At 38.2% G+C, this 12,051-nt stretch overlaps 1 protein-coding gene across 2 annotated transcripts in view; it reads right to left on the reverse strand.

Moving 5' to 3' along the window:
* Window positions 1-5,581, reverse strand: part of CCDC126 (coiled-coil domain containing 126) — a 39,418-nt gene extending 33,837 nt beyond the window's left edge. The window contains exon 1 of one of the 2 annotated variants that reach the window (XM_073238698.1): window positions 5,344-5,581. The gene's annotated coding sequence lies outside the window, so the exon portion shown is untranslated. Of the gene's footprint in view, window positions 1-5,338 lie in introns of both variants that reach the window. The other variant, XM_037022203.2, reaches the window with a different exon arrangement.
* Between the last annotated feature and the right edge of the window lie 6,470 nt (window positions 5,582-12,051).

Here is a 12,051-nt window from a genome sequence, read left to right on the forward strand (position 1 = left end):
GGCAGAGGAGATGGGAATTTTGAGATAATACTGAAATATCTTAAATTACCCATTTCTTGCCTGGAAGAACCAGAGAAGAAATCAAATCCAATCCTCTCACATTTCAGATAAAAAAACTAAAGCCCAGAGATGTAAAGTGTCTTTCACCTACAGTGAGACAATCAGTTAGTGGCAGAAGCTACATTGGTCCAGAACACAGGTTCTGACTATTTAGGCTTTTCTCTATACTACATTACCTCCACCTGAAAGGCTGTGTTTGTAAAAACTGAATGAAGTTTAAAAGAAGCTTGTTCTCTTTTGCTTTAAAAGAATGAACCAGTAGAAAGTAATGGCAGTTTAAGGCAATGATCCTAAAATTCTGAAGAACTTGGACTATTTTATCAAGTTAGCACATTAAAGTTTCAAATACATTTTATTCACATAAATCAAAGCATTGCAAAATTGCTACTTGAAGGATTTAAGAAATATTTTATCTTAGCTTTTTTTTACACAGGCAAAAAACTGTAACAGAAAAAAATATGAAGTAAAACAAAGATAAATACAAGGTCTTCTGCTGTAGACACCTTCACCATGATCAGCAAACACACTGATTAGAAAAACTCATTTCCAGAAAAAAGAGTTGGTAGGGGTTAGGGGGATGCATAACCTGCCAGCTCAAACACAACCTTCATTACATGCAGTTTCATTTAAAGCATAAATGAACTTAGTTTGTTCATTCATTCGTTCACTTATTTATTCACAGTATTCATTAAAGCACTTATACAAGCCACAAACTGGACATGTGAAAGGTGAAACAAGGTAAGACAGGACTCTTGTTCTAGACATTATGCTTCAGTAGGAGTGAGACAATAAACAAGCAAACACAAAAACAAGCTAATTTCAGCTTGTCCTAAATTGCTATGGAGAAAATTAACATGGTGATATGAGGAGCCTCTGTGAGGTGTGAGGTCAAGGAAGACCCGCTAAGGAGGTCCGAGCAGAGAAGGGAAGAGATACAAAGCCTGGTTCCAATATCTTTCCAACTAAAACCTTTAGAATTCTTTTCTGACCAGAATCTTCGGAGTGGGCAGTAAATTCCTCAGTGCAAATGAATGAGAATGAGAAGGATCCCAATGCCCAGCAGGGAAAGGCCTAGTATAGAGAAATTGTCCAAAGTGAACAGAAGGAAACAAACCCATAATCAAAGGAAAGCTTATGTTACCCTTTCTTATGCAAATGGCAGTTCTGCTGTCATACAGGAACAGTAATGTCTGATATGGTGATCTTTACACAGATAAACATATTCTTACTGGCATTTTCTTATATGAACAGGGCACTGGCAAGATGTGGTATGGAATAAACTCTAGGCAGCAAGCTGCTGGCGAGTTTACTTACAATTGTTATTATAATTGTTAAGTATTTTTATTACTATTTTTCTTTCATTTTTATGTTGAGGTACATACAATAAAATGCACAAATCTTAGCATACAGTTTGATGAATTCTGACATGTATACACTAATGTAACCATGAGTATTTTAAATAATCCTTTTCAAACTCTAAAATATTCCTTGTGAAAAAAATACAAAAGTAGAAAAAAAAATTTAGGGAAATTTTTTCTTTTTATATTTACTGCAGGGCTTAACGTTTCCACTCCAATCTGTAAATCTCCAAGGATCTCTTCAAAGCTCTACTATGCCACTTAAACAGTAAACATACCAACAACTAGTTATTTAAGCAATTTTTCAGTCGTTTCTCTCTAGCCACAGACCTAAAGATAAATACATTAATTCAACATTATTAATAGGGAAAAGTAAAGACAGAGAATCAGTGACTATTTAAAGTAGAATTCCCTCAATTTTAAAGATAAGGAAAATGAAGGACAAAGAGCACTCCACTTTAAACTACCCCACGCCAAACAAATGGTCCAGGACACCAGGGTTTTAGAAAAGCAAGGAACAAAAACTAATTTAATAGTTTGCAACTGGCACTTTAAAAAAGACAGATAAAACCATCTGAGAAGACTGTACACTACAAATTTTGTTTTGTATAACTTTTCAGTTTTATATGTATATATCTTTCATACACAGACACATATGCACACACAGTTATACATCTATGGAGTCTTGGTATAGGAAGATCTCTTGCTATAGGATGCAATAAAAAATTTCAGAACACTGCATTTCACACTGCCTGTTCTGAAATACTTCCTTGTATTTTTATGCAAACATTGCAAAAGCAACACTAAAAATGTTAGTGCACAGCTAATCCTATCTTAAAAGCTAACCTTCAAATCCCATTTTTGCATTTATTCAGTGTTCTGCTTTTTGTTTATAACTATAGCTAAAGTAACTATCAACAGCAATAGCAGCACCTAGCAAGCAGAGAAGCTCTCACTCAGCCAAAGGTGCTGTAAGAATCACAGCCTATTAGTCTTCTAAGGAACTGACAGTTAGAGAGGCAGGTATTTATTACAAAAAGAACACAGAATGTTCACCAGGGCTCAGAGGATCAGATAGTTCTCTTTAAAAAAGACTGGAAATAAGTCCTCCACACACTTGACCTTGGAATGTAATTTCAAGGGAAAAGGCCCACTCCGAAAATATTTTCTCTACATCCTATTTGCCTGAGGCTAATATCTGGGGTAAAAATTTAACAAAGGACACAATCATCCACTCCTGATTAGGTCTAAGATTTAAAATGTGAACTGCCTTGAGAGAAAGCTACACTGAAATGCCAGCTAAGATACAGCAATATCATATCTCAAGATATCAGATCAATTTTAGATGGCATATTTGGGAGAGAGGAGAGAAGACAATAGCACTACAGAGTACAAAGATAAAAAGAAAATGGTTAAAGTAAGTTAACATTAAGAATAGAAAGTGTTAGGGCAAAAGGGAAACTACTCAGTCAGTATGCCACAGTAAAAGTGTAATCTGAAATATATTATGCAGTACTAGATTTTTCAGTTACAGAGTTTGACCTGCCCACAGCCCTAGCCAATCATGTTTTGTGCCACCGGACTTCACCTCCCCTTCCACACTAACTAGGCTTGCCCTGGCACCTTTGCCTGAGGCCTCAGAAAAAGAGGCCCCTAAGAAAACTAGAATTTCAGGAGAAGGAACAAGAAGGAAGGAATTCACAAAAAGAAACAATTATTTTGGATTAGGGGATTGACAAACTAAACTTATAAAGCAGAAAGCATACCAGGTAAACAGAGGCTATGAGTAAACTGATCCAGAGCAGGGAGAAAGAAAACCAATCATGTCAAAAATGCAGAGAAAACATGCAGCTCATGAAAGAGAGGGATGAACTGGTTGGTAGAGATTCTTATTTGTGGCAGCTTTCTAGTTCTTCCATGTGCATCCCTTTCCGCAAGACAGGAAAAAAAAAACCTAAGACACCAGTAAATGACTAAAAAGGCTTACATCAATTTCTTTCCACTTTAAAAAGAATGTCTAAAACCTTTATCACTGAAAGTCTGAGCTAGAGTCCTTGGAATCAGACCAATTCACTATTTCAGAGATGAAGAAATTGAGGACCACAAAAGAACTTAACGTTACACATACAATGACAGAGCTAGGACAAGAACCACGGTCTCCTATATTCTTAGTTCATTACTCTCTGTCCTATACGCCAACATAGAAACATTTTTTTTTTTTTCAGAACAAGTACTTTTGCCACACGTTTTTAAATGAATCAGAGATCTTTATGTGTATATACCATCTCCCACAGTTTAACTCAGTTTTCCACTTATTTGTTCTTTGCCTGTTATCCTTATGCTATATATTCATTAGATTTCTCCTTAACTGTTTTTTCGATGCATTTGTCATTAAAGACATGACATAGCACATTCACCAGACCCCAATGGCTTCTGCACCACTATAACTGAACATGCAAAAATAGTATTACTCAGAACATGTTATTTTACATATTGCACAATAGTGGTTGAACCCAAAGTAGTACAAAACAGATATTTTAAATGAAAAAAAAATTTCAACTAAGAACCATAAAGATTTTCTTGAAGAAAACCTCATCACCAAGGTCAGTACATATTATGAGAAAGCGTTACAACACAACCGAAACTAAAGAGGAACTAATGTGAAATGTTTCAAGTCATTCCCTGTAAAAGTATTGCATTAACTCATCCTGCTTTGAGAACAAAAACTACAACTTGGAAACACAAATCTCAAAAGGGTAAATTTACTAACCAGTGGGAAAGTGTAGAAAGAAGTACAAAAAAGTTGACATAGGGTAAAGATGGTGAAGCCCCAGATCAGGACCGCTGAACACCCAGATGCTTACTCTGCCAAAACAAACACTTAAGCTCCTCTAATAACCCCCAAAGCGCACCGCTGGGGGGAGGGGTGGTGAATAAGTCTTGTATCTCTAAAGCTGATTCACAGAAAAGCAGAGTCATCAATTTCCTAAGCACATTCTCAGCCATTTTAAAACAGTGGAAATTAAGAAGACAGCATATTTTAAGGATTTGCTTAGGTTGAACAAGGTATAAAGTGAAGAACACACAACCTAGGGTGCTAGTAATTAAACAAAGAAAACCACAAAACTCAAAATCCAGAGACCACTTCGGTACAACTCAGAAGAGTAACATATTCACAGAATTGTTTCGTCAAATGAATTAATGGAGTTGCCGGCATTTTATTTCTTACTCTAACAATTTAAAGGTGTATATTGTTACCACCACTTGCTCGATGAAAAAATTCAGGCTTAGAGCCTTTAACTAGCCAAGGTCACAAAGCCTGGCAGTGAATGACTCAATCAGGATTGGAACCCAGGCTGTCTGAACTACCATGAATACCTCCTGCGAAAATGTACGCCACAGTCGACATAGCAGTTTGAGTTCATCCTTACCAGTCGCCTAGGAGCTGAGTTTAAGAGGGAGTTTAAAAAGGGCATTTGACTTTCTCTCAAAGTAGAACACAGCTGAGCTGTCAAAAACAGAAAAAGAAGTGAGTGCGGCTGCCGCGCGGGCGCTCCATCCCGGCAGCTCAGGTCCGTGGCTTCCCCGCGCCAGCGGCCACGGGACCAAGCCCGTCCGGCTCCGATCACGCTGCCCGAGCCCCGCTCGGTTCCCCGCCCGGGGCCCACGGGAGCCGCGGCTGTCAGACCCAGAGGAGCAGCGACAAAGAGGCTCCCTAGCCGCGGCCGGGGGCTGCCGGCCCGTCCCCGAGCCTGGTCTCCGCGGACGCCCCGCTGCAGCGGCCCGGACGGGGCTGGGGGCGAGGGCGAAGGCGGGGCGCGGCGGAAGAGGGCCGGCCGTCGAGCCCGCAGGGCTCCGCGAGAAGCTCGGGCCAGGCAGGCGGAGGCGCCCCCGCTGCCCTCTCGCCCCCTCCCCATTACCTTGCCTGTGGGTTTCTCCTCACTGTCGCCGTGGCCAAGGCGCTCCCGAGCCGGGACTGCGCAGCGAAAGTCGATTAGCAGGCGTCCGCTGGGTCCCGCGCTTGCGAAGCAGCCTCCAGATCGGGATGGGGAAAGGCCGTGGCTGGGAATCAGTGACGAAGGACTCCCAGCTTGGGGAGCTTCTACTCTCCCTGTCCCTCGCGCTCCGCTTCCGCTCCGCCTCCTGCCCCGTCCCGACCCTTTCCCCTCCTAGGAGATACCGCCCGCAGCGCGCGGCATTGTGGGGGATGTAGTTCCGGATTGCGGAAGAGGCTGCACGTGCTTCTAGCCCCAACGCACCTACTCCGGGTCAAGGCGACGCTGTTGCGTGGCAACCGCAGTGGGCGGCCCTCTCTGTCTTCTGGATTGAAAAGTGTACGGGAGGCAAACGCTCTGCCTTAACTCGATGCAGGCTCTGAAAGGAGAGTGTGGGTTCTTATTCCTGACCCTCTAGCATGGAACGGACAATTTCAACGCTGTTGGCTTAAGGCAGATGGGCTTAATAAACAATAGAAGTGTGCTACAGACAAGAATGCCTGTTGTTGCCCCATTGTATGTTCTTAGCCAGTGGACTAAAGCAAGAAAAATAAAAGGACTAAAGATTGAATAGGAGGAAACGAAGTGATTTTTCACAGACATACTTATCATGTATGCGGCAAATCGAAAAGAATCTACAGATAAATTGTTACAATTAATAAAAATTTAACAAGATAAAAAATATTTTTAAATCAAGATTTTCTGTAAAAAATTAAATCTTTAAAAAATTAAAAATTTTAAAAAATAGCATTTACAATATCTTTAAACAAATATCAAATTCCTCAGACTATACCAATCAAAAAGTACAAGACTTCTATGAAGAAAAACCTTAAAAAACATTGAAGACCTAAACAAATAAGAGATGATTGTATGTTCATGGACTGGAAGATTCAATACTAAAAGATGTCATCTCCCCAGATTTGTCTGTAGATCCAATGCAATTCCAGATAAAATCTCAATAAGCGTGTTTGTGTGTGTGTGTGTGTGTGTGTGTGTGTGTGTGTGTGTGAAGAGAAAGAGAAACAAATTAGCAAGCCAATTTTAATTTTATAGAAGGGCAAAGAAAAGCATTCATGATGAAGAGAAGGAAGTAAAAAAGGAAGAGGAGGATTTGTGCTATCAGATTTCAAGCCTTATTATAAAGCCATAGTAATTAAGGCAGTGTGGTATTGATCAAGACTATACCTTGATATAGTGGATCAAGGACAAATACACCAATGGAACAGAAAAAAGACCCCAGTCAGTCTCACACATACATGGTAATTCAATTTATGTTGTCATGGTGGCAATGAAAAGCAATACCTGAAGAATGGTTTTCAATGACTGCTGCTGGAAATAATAGACTTACATATGGAAGAAAAAAAATGAAATTAGGCTTTTCACATTACACACAGAAATCAATTTGAGATGGATAATAGACATAAATTTATAAGGCAAAATAATAAAGCTTTTAGGAGATAAAATAGGAGCATATATCCATAACCTCAGGGATAGGGGACTAACTTTTTAAACTAGTCCAGAAAGCACTAACTATAATAGAAAAACTGATAAATTTGACTGCATTAATATTTAAAACTTGATTTCATCAAATGATACCATTAAAAGAGTTAAGCAAGCCTCAGAGTCAAGTATGAAATTTATAGTATTATGCTATATACCTTAAACTTATACAGAGATGTATGTCAATTATGTCTCAATAAATATGAAAAAATGTATAACCAAGAAAAATCTTGTATATATTTTTTAAATATATAAAGAACTATAATCATAAGAAAAAGATTTGAACAGGCATGTCACTAAGGAAGAAATCCAAATAACCAGAAAACCTGTGAAAAAGTTAACAACCTCGTATTAAAACAGGGAAATTCAAAACACAGTGAGAACATACTATACCACCCATCAGAATGGCTAAAATGAAAAAGACTGACAATTACAAGTGTTGACTAGGAATGGAGCAATGAGAGTTTTCACTTTACTATAAAGTAAATTAACAGAGCAGTTTGGAAAAATTGCTTGGCCTTATCTACCAAAGTTTGATCACAGATCCAAAAATGACCCAGCAGGTCAGATCCAAATATATACCCTAAAAAAGTTATGTTCATGTGCACTAGGATGCATGTGCAAGAATGTTAACAGCAGTACAATTGTTACAGCTAAAAATTGTAAATAATCCAATGTCCTCTATCAACAACAAAATGGTCAAGTAAATTGTGGTACAGTTCTATAATGGAATGTACTATAACAGAAGTATGAATAAACTATATGTATCAGTATAGGTGAATCTTAAAAATAGGTAAAGAAAAAGAAACCACTCACAAAAGAATATATACTGTATTATTCCATTTTTATGAAGTTCAAAAACATGTTGTAGGCTTTACAATAATTTGTTGGACTATATATTTGCTGTTTATAAATGTTTCTGTTGTGTTTCCCAATTTAAAAACAAAAGAGCATAAGTTGGAGTCAGATTGCATTCTTTCAATTCTAGACCCCACAGCTTATAGCCTTGGGAAAGCTTGATAACCTCTCTAAACTTCAGTTTCTTCATCTGTAGAATGGCAGTGATACAAGTTATTGCATCATAGGGATGTTGTAAGGATTAAAATAAAAATGAGTTATTTTGTGTAAAGCAGATTGTATAGTACTTAGCACTTAGAAGTCCCTCAGGAAATGTTGGTTATTATCATTGTGAGGACATTAAAGAATTAAAGAAACTGAGGCAAGTGAAATCATCAGATGGTCCCATACAAGCAGCATGTAATATGTGCTATATGGAGAGAAAAAAATACTTCTATCTAAATGGGAAAAGTCTGCCCGGTAGCCAGGCCCAAAGGAAAAGAGACAACACAGGTCATGTGCACAAAACATGGAATAATCTGGGTACAGATTACCAAACTGTCAATACAATAGCCAATAGTCACATGTGGCTTTTAAGAACTTGGAATGTAGCCCAATACATTACAAATTTTGAAGATTTAGTATAAAAAGAGTAAAAATATCTCTAATTATTTAAAAATATTGACTATAAGTTGATATTTTGTATATTCAGTTAAATAAAATACATTATTAAAATTAATTCACTTTTTTTCAAATATGACTATAATAAAAAATAAAATTATATATGTGGCTTGATTACACTTCTACTGGACAATTCTGCTAAAGAGATATATGAAAAAAAACCCATAAAGTTAGGATAGAGCAAGAATTTAGAGGGCCTTAAATACCACACTAAGAAACTCTTACTTAGAGGAATCACACAAAGTTGATAATGGGGAGATGGCTATGTATTTGTCTATGAGACTCTGTTTTCTAATAATATGTGTGTTAAACCAATCTCCTATATTAGATCGTAAATACCTTACTATCCACATTGCCACATGTTGGTAGAAGACACTCAGTAAATACATGATGAATGAATGAATCTTCCTACTGACCTCATATACAAACCTCTGGACACCATATATATATTTAATAAATGCTGTTTGACTCTGGTACAGTTTTTCCTGACCATAAGATTCACCTAATGCTATTTTCAAGATTTCTTATCACCACCATACTATTCAACACCTTGGCAGACAAAGAGCAAATTAATTTGGAAAGTTAGAGATTATAAATTAATTATTATCTTTTATATCACTTTACAATTTAGAAACCATTTTCTTAGGTATAGTGCGATGTATTGCCAAACTCCTCCCACACATCTGTCAAAGAGAGACCTAGAATCAAAAGAATATAATCAGCTGCTCAAATAAATTTAATTAGAATTGAAGTCATTCCTTCTTGGAATCAAAGATAGAAACCATAGCCAGCTAGTCCCAGGCCCCAGATAGGAAAGTGCCTTGCCAGCAATGTAGTAGGGGAGAAGGTAGTCTAACCTAAAAGACAAGGCTAGTAATACAATTCTAATAAGAAAAATAGCCTTTCCACAGGTTAATAGTCTCTAAGGAAAAGAGAAGCTGAACTGGAAGAAGAAATTAGACTTGGAAGACTGACGAGAATTAGGCTTGAGATGGATTAATGATTGTACATTGAGCATTGACTCCCCTATACAGAATTTATTGTTGTTAACAACCATTTGATCAATAAATATGAGAGATGCCCTCTCAAAAAAAAAAAAATCAAGATTCAGGGCCTAGGTGTGCTCATTGCTACTGGGGTGTCTCTTCCTTCTAGGCTCTCTCAGGTGACAGAACAGGAAACACATATGTATATTAACCCATGTATATATACATACCTATAAATATTTCTGTATGTAACCATATGTGTCCATATTAAGTTAAACATTGGTTTGCACTGATGTCTCCCACTCTATTACCACATGAATAATTCTATCCGAGAAAAGGCTGATTTTTAAGCAACTGCAACAACAAAAAAACATTCTGTGAGGGGATGGATGTAACTAATTTTGTTGTGATAATCATTTCACAATATGTATGTGTATAAAATCACGATGTATATTTAAAGAAAAATAAATAAATTAGACTTGGAGTACCTACCTCTACTCTGATTTATGAGACGAAGCTTGACACAGCTGAGGCCTAAAGTAGTGCTAAGATTTGCTGAGACCATGAAAAGAACTCTGGCTTAAACCTGTGGGGAGAAGGGGCTCTTTCCTGAAAGACTGAAATGGGGAGAAGAACAAGAGGAGGGAGAGACAGATCAGAAATGAAGGGGCCCCCCTGAAGGACGCGGTTGTTGGGGACACCTAAAACTGGAAGCACCTTCTACTCGTCTCTGAAAGACACATTCACGTTAACAGAATCTTTGTTCCTCCTACATCATGATATATTTCATGATTTGCCTCACCCTTCATGGATGGTTCCATTTTTCCAAATAGTGTTCCAAAGGGTTTGGTCTGGGGGAGTCTGACAGGCCAGGGGTGGGAGGGTCCTAACCTGTCCCACTTCTTTGGGGGTTAGAAATGTGAGAGGAGCCTGCTAAATATAGAAAAAGCTCCTAATCAAAAGTGTAATAAAGAGTTTGGACCAAGACCAGTATTTTAGTCCTCTGCTCCATATGCTGGGAACTCATCAGATCTTTTCCATTTCAAATTTAGGTCTCTGTTACAGAAAGCAGATCATCACTTAAACTCTCAGACTTAGGCTGCAAAAAGGCAAAGATGAAGATTCAGATTATCATGATCATAATGACCATCTTATTTCCTAGCAGATGGAAGGTCATGCTCACACACACTCAGTGAGATGGATTTAACAAAACGAAGGTAAAAATATTTTGCTAACTTGCCTAACCACAAAAATTGTTTATATTTGTTCATTATTATGTAATTCAGAAAAATCACCCCATTTAAATGAAATATGAAAGCTATTCATAAATCATAATGCATTCATAATTCATTACCATGTATTTTTTCTATGTAAGAAGCTAGATTCAGAAATTAAAGCCTCCAAATACTCTAAATTAGATTAAATGGATTCAATTTTTAATAACTGATCCCAAGGATTCATCCACTTTCCTTGCTATGTCTTAGCTTACACATTCATTAAAAAATGTATAGTTATCTCTCTACTTACTCAACCTCAAATAGATTATGAGATCTAGTCAATCAACATGTATGACACTGAGAATTTAGAGAAATGATGTTACATAGTGCACAGTTGTATTAATATTTTGGTCTAAGCATTACCCAACTTTATGATATTTAATTCTTACTGTATGTGGATAAAATGAAGGTTCTTGTGGCCAGGATTCTCACCTGACCCTGGTTGGCTAGCTCACTAACAAGTGTGGGCAATACGTTGTTATTGACTCTATATAACGAGCCCTGCCCAGTGCTCTGGGCAACACAGTGGCACAGCTGCAAGGCTGCAGAAGAGCAGAGCAGAGGCTGGAGTGGTGGCAGCGCCGAGGACAGAGACTGAGATGGCTATGTGAACAGAGAGGCCCAGAGGCAGAGACCGGCTTGCTGCACGCAGACTCACTCTGAGTGAATGGGATTTTAGTGATTGACCTGCCACCGTGGAAATAAAGTTGGGTACAACCCTTTCACCCAAGAATGTTCTACTGTCATTTCTTTGGTCATATTGACTCCATAGTGAACTTGCCCAGGGCTGAAACTCACTGGCAACACACCATCCCAAGAGCTTTGTCCTATGTTCCACTTTAACATCTTTTGTAAAATTCACACAATCCAATACATTCCCCATTGTACACTACTCAGATCACTCTTTAACAGAACAGATAGATGCAGACTTGAAACTCTAGTCGCTGTCAGATGCATCTATTCCCACCCACATCCTGTCAGCTATCTCCCTCATTCCACAGAAAGCGAGAGGGAGGGAAAGGATAGAAAGCCTGCAGGCATTCACTGCATTCTCTCCTCATTTCCTGCCTCCCTCCTTCTATGGCTGATGATACCAAACCAGGCACATACTATCATACAAATGACTTCAGCTTTTCAGTCACTCCACCATCAAGTTTTAATGGAGCACCAACTGTCCAGCTTTATGCCTAGGGTCCTGGAGAACACATGGTAAGCAGAAAACAAGCTCACACTTGATATTGTATGAGGAGATTGGGAAAACAAGTCCAACAAGGAAAGTAATTAAAGAGCAATATGGATATTACTGAATGATACGGTACCCATTGATGGCGGGGTTCTTGTTCACAAAGCTGAAGAA

Source organism: Manis javanica, chromosome 6 (assembly GCF_040802235.1).
Source record: "Manis javanica isolate MJ-LG chromosome 6, MJ_LKY, whole genome shotgun sequence".
In the NCBI taxonomy this organism is placed as follows: Eukaryota; Metazoa; Chordata; class Mammalia; order Pholidota; family Manidae; genus Manis; species Manis javanica.